The sequence below is a fragment of the Elaeis guineensis genome, chromosome 11 (genome assembly GCF_000442705.2).
Source record: "Elaeis guineensis isolate ETL-2024a chromosome 11, EG11, whole genome shotgun sequence".
Lineage (NCBI taxonomy): Eukaryota > Viridiplantae > Streptophyta > Magnoliopsida > Arecales > Arecaceae > Elaeis > Elaeis guineensis.
Genome location: NC_026003.2, coordinates 38,754,452 through 38,760,233, shown reverse-complemented (window position 1 = coordinate 38,760,233; position 5,782 = coordinate 38,754,452).

The following is a 5,782-nucleotide window of genomic DNA, read 5'->3' as shown; positions in this document are numbered from 1 at the left end:
ATCAGATTGCAGCAGTGGTGAGCAAGACTGAAAATGGAGAAGACAGGAACAATCATGATGGAGATCAACAAGTTCGATAGTAAGAGCAATTTCTCCTTGTAGCAGGCAAGGGTAAAAGACGTGCTCATCCAATAGGGGTTGATTGATGCTCTCTTGTGCGATGAGAAGCCGACCACCATGGAGGTGCGGGATTGAAAACGGCTACAGATGCAGGCGGTGAGCACCATCCGCATGTACCTGACGGATGAGGTGGTGACCCATATGCTGAGCGAGATTTCTCCAATAGTGGTGTGGTCGAAGATCGAGGAGTTGTACATGGCAAAGTCTCTCACCAACACTCTTTTCCTCTAGAGGAAGTTCTACCAACTACGGATGGCTGAGGGACAGAGCTTGCAGGAGCATCTCAGCCACTTTCAAAAGATCCTCACCGACCTCCTCAATGTTGGTGAGAATGTTGAGGAGAGACCAGGGCACTAGTTTTGTTGGCGTCGCTTCTCCCTTCGTACGAGTCTTTGGTGACTGCTCTTCTAGCGGGAAGAGCACTATCAAGATGGACGAGATCACGCGGTGATACTCCAGAATGAGTTCTCAGGAGGGAGAACCCAGCTTCGAGCTCAGGTGGCAGTAGCTCAGCTTTGTGGCTTCTGGAGGAGCAGGAGGTGATAGACAAAGCGACAGGAGATCGCAACAAGGGCGGTCCAAGTCCAGGAGGGACTTGAGCAAAACCAGGTGTCACCGGTGTGAGGAGTTGGGGCATCTAGCCAAGATTGCCCTCAACTCAAAAATCGGATGGTGGCTGCTATAGTGATGGTCGGCAGCGATTCAGATGGAGATGTCCTGGAGATATCTGACGAGGTATCTACTTCTTCCCAGCAGTGGATATTAGATTCTGCATACCTCTATCATGTATATTGCAGAGAGGAGCAGTTTGACTCCTTGGAGAATAGTGAGGCACTGTATATCTGCCGGATGGATCGAGCTGTGCGATCAGAGGCATTGGGATGGTCAGCTGGAGGACACATGACGGTGCAGTGAGGAGATTGAGGAAGGTCCGATACATACCCGATTTTAGATGGAATCTTATCTCACTTGGCACACTGGATTCGAGAGGCTACAGGACAATAGCTGATGGAGGAATCCTGAGGGTGCTACACGATGATAAGATTGTGCTGGAGGGGAAGAAGGGGAGTAGAGGACATTATTATCTGATGGGGAGCTCAGTGCGAGGTGGAGCTTCGAGAGCCAGACGGAGCCCAGAACGAGGTGGAGCTCCAGGTGGAGGCGGATCGGGCACGAGACAAGAGACTCGGGAGGACGAGAGGCGACGTGGCAAGGTGAGATTCTTATTATCGCAGGACGATGTCCCGAGCAGGTCTTAGGTCAGGAGGAGCACAGCATACGATAGAGATAGGATCGAGCAGCCTGACTCGACTCTCATATTTGCCCATCCATGATCAGCAGGCGATTGCCCCAGGACATGGGGGCGAGGAGATCCAGAGGCTCTCGAAGTTTGGAGGAGGCCGAATATCGAGTCGAGGTGAAGATTGTTAGGATTTGAGGCCTCGAGATTCAGCCCACAATGAGTCCACAATGAGGTTTGCGGCGAAAAACGAAGTCCAACGAGATCAAGATCGCCCCAAACGGAGCTCGGATGGAGGAAATATGAGCTTTTGAAGTTGGCACGAGATCCGAGGCGGCGGAGGACTGCCGGGCGGCGGCGGGTCGGGGAGCGGCGCGGCGTGCGGCCCAGGCGGGGCCAATGCACGGGACACGCGACCCAAGCGTGCGGCTCAGCCCATGCGCGGGTGCGGCCCAGGCCCAGGCACCTTGCCTGGGCCCTGCACCCCGGTCCACCATGGATCGGGCGGTCCACGGCTGGGCCTGTGGACTGCATGGGCATTTTCCATGCATTTCTCGCAGTCCACGGTACTATTTCATGGACCGGAGTCGATCGGAGGGCCCAAGGATGTTCCGATCTTGATCTGACGGTCTAGGACCTTGATCTGGGTTATTTTAGCTGTGTTTGGGTTCGATTAGGATTGAAATCCTAATCTAATATAAGTTTTAGTCTTTAAAAAGGCCTGTGAGGCACAGAGGGAAAGGGTGGTGATTCGGTTTTTGCTGAGGACGCCGTGCGGAACCCGAGAAGAGAAAGAGAGAGGTGTGAGACCGTTGAGAGAGGAGCAGGGCTTTTGGACAGCGGATGTCAGGCACTTCAGGAATTTAAGGAGTCTTCCAAGAGAGAGAATTTTTGTGAGAGAAACTTTTAGTGAGAGAGAAATTAGGTGTACGAGGGTTGAAGATGAGATCTCTCTTGTAAATTTTTTTTTCATAGCGAAATTTATATGCTCCGTGAAAATAAATTTTTTTTGACTGATCCACTATTTTAATTATTTTTATTTTATTATTTTTTTTATATATGTATGATATTAAAAAAATTTTAAAAATAATATGTTGATCAAACATCCATCCAACGCACTCTATTATCCTATGGTGTGGACGTCGATGCTTACGTCACATATAATTTGCTAAACGTAAGAGTTGATAATACCATATTGTTCACCCTCTTCCTCTCCGTCTTCCCATTTGCCACCTTTCCCATCTCCGTCCTTGAATTCCATGGTGAGGACGTCAGTGCTTGCTTCATCTATAATTACCTGTTCAGCGAAAGAGTTTAAAATACTCACATCACTCATCCACCCTCTCTATCTTCCCATCCCACCTTCCCCATCTCCCTCCATAAATTTCATGGTGGTGACGTCAGTACCTACTTCATTTATAATTTACTCAGCATGAGAGTTCGCAATCCTAAGAGGATTTACCCATCCTCACTATCTTCCAATGCCACCTCCCCAGTCTCCGTTCCTGAGTATTCTATGGTGGGTGCGTCAGCGCTTGCTTAATGTTACCATATTGTTCACCCTCTTCCTCTCCGTCTTCCCATTTGCCACCTTTCCCATCTCCGTCCTTGAATTCCATGGTGAGGACGTCAGTGCTTGCTTCATCTATAATTACCTGTTCAGCGAAAGAGTTTAAAATACTCACATCACTCATCCACCCTCTCTATCTTCCCATCCCACCTTCCCCATCTCCCTCCATAAATTTCATGGTGGTGACGTCAGTACCTACTTCATTTATAATTTACTCAGCATGAGAGTTCGCAATCCTAAGATGATTTACCCATCCTCACTATCTTCCAATGCCACCTCCCCAGTCTCCGTTCCTGAGTATTCTATGGTGGGTGCGTCAGCGCTTGCTTAATGTTTAATTTACTCAGTTTATGGCTTAGAGCCAGATAGGTTTCATCTGTATATTTTAATCTTATCTCCAACGGTCATAATCATAAAGCTGACATAAAGACGCCTACCACTAAATAATATACATGTTAATGGGTCGTGGCGCTGCCTGACCCTACCCAAACTTCTGACTAACAACCAACGTAACGCTACGAACCAACCTGATTATACCATGACATAATGCTTTAATAAGGGGAGAGAGAGAGAGAGAGAGAGAGAGAGAGAGAGAGAGAGATTTAAGTTTGTGAAATACGTACGTTGGTTGCCATCGATTGAAATCTTTCTTATTTTCCTTTGTCTTTTCAATTTCTCCAAGAAACGGAAGACAGTAGTCACAGAACTTAGTGGATGGTGGTAAGATAATCTCCATCTTAGAAGTAACTGCATTTGGAGAGGAAATTGGATAGAAAAGCAAGCAAAACAATCACAGTTCAACTGGATTCAAGAACCGCCATGATCCAGGCCCTAACAAAGATCGAGTTTACTTGTAGGAATTGTTTGTGACCATAAATATGACATGGCTGCTTTTGACAAGATTTGGTGAGCCAGGTATCATGGAGAAGGGCTGCCACTGTCCCATGATGTTGCCACCCTGCCACACTTTTACTACCATGGAGAGTCAACTATTGTGGAGGTTATCTGCACCCCGCATCTCCTCGAATTATGATTGAGTACTTGCGATGAGGAGGTTTCGGAGACTGGAGAAAGACATAAAGAACCGTAGCAAAGCGACCCTACATCATTGGCTTCAACTTCTACCTAACCTCTTAATCCGGCATCTACCAACCCTGAGGATAGGATCTTCCCAGCGATGAAGTATAGGGTTCGGTTGTGCAGCAGAATATGATTTTCAAAAAATTTTAACATGTTTTTAACTATTAAAAGCAAGTAACCCAAAACTCAAACCCTAGGATGACCTTGCAGATTTCAAACAAACAAAACATGCATATATATTTAAGGTAAGAAATTATACCTTCAAAAAGATGATGATCCTGTGCAAGGATGGTCTCCACAAGACACCAACATGGATATCCTTCAATGATAATCCACACAGGATCGATCACAGACCTTCCCAATCTGATATAGAGTTGAAGCTTGCTTTACAGCAATGCAGCTAACTTTCCTTCTCAAGGATGAAGCATACTGCAACCTGATAGCCTTTCAAAAGCTCCAGTAGACTATGTCAAAATTTTTTCTTAAAAGATTGATACATTCTGATTTGATTAAGATATCCAACTCTACGATATAGTAATCACTAAGAAAAGCAGATAATCTGCCTTTCTTAGCTCTCTTTTATTTTTCTTCTCTTGTTTTTCTTTCTTTCTTTCTCAATTTTTTTTGCCCTTTTTTTTTAAATTTTTTTTCTTTTTTTCCTCTCAAGAACCCACACCTAAGCACTTAGGACATGGCACGCCGATCTCATTGTAGCGCCCCCTTTTTATAAGGTATGAAGGGGCATATGAAACAACAGATGGCACTAAGGATTTTTAGAGGAGCAGCCCAGAAGGACTCTTCCTTCCGGGCGCCAAGTAATAAAGGGCATTGGTTTTATTTGGCATAGAGAAAATGGCATGGAGGTGTTTGATGAAAGAATAATACCCAATAAATCAATCAAAATTTATGTTTTGATGGATTATTCTTTTAATCTTTCTAACTCATGTAATTGACATTTTATAGATTAATAAAAGGCATTTATGTTTCACATATGCTGCATCTTATATTATTAAGATTATGATGAATCTCATAGATTAGGATAATAGTTTTAGGGCTATGATGAGATCATGCCCATGAGACCTAAAACTTTAAAACTCTAATCTAAAATATTCTTAGTCAATGGATCATTGAGTCAAGGATCAATATTTTTGAAAAGATTGATACATCCTATGTATGCTCGATGGAGAGGGTGATTAATCTAACAATCACTTGTGTAAGACACTAATACAAAGATATAGGTGCTCATTAGTAAATAAGTTTACTGAATTGATCCGATTTGAGTACATCTTATGGATTCTTACTTATCTGTCAGAAGTTGTTTCTCTTATTGAGAGTTGTGCAAGCAATCCTCTGACATGAAACTATTATAGAACCTGATGTATATGAACCCATATTTTGATTCATATTCATTTATGACTTAGTCATGTACGGAGTATTCTGGATATGATAGATTGTGTATGGAGATTGTAAGTAGGTCAACATCGAATCGACCACTCCTGATAAGAGGAGATCGCATCCTACTTGCTTTAATCGAATGATGATTCAAGGAGTCTTTGATCAAAGCAGAATAAAAATTAAAAGATTTTTTTAATATTTTATTAATCAAATTATCATCATAAGATTAAAAGAAATATGAATATGAAATTAGATTTGACAAGATTTCATATCTATAATCATATTCGGGATGTAGTATGATCATAGGTTGCATGGTAACTTACCACTAAAGGATATTTTTGATATTTTTATTACTATTTTATATCTTTCTGATAGAT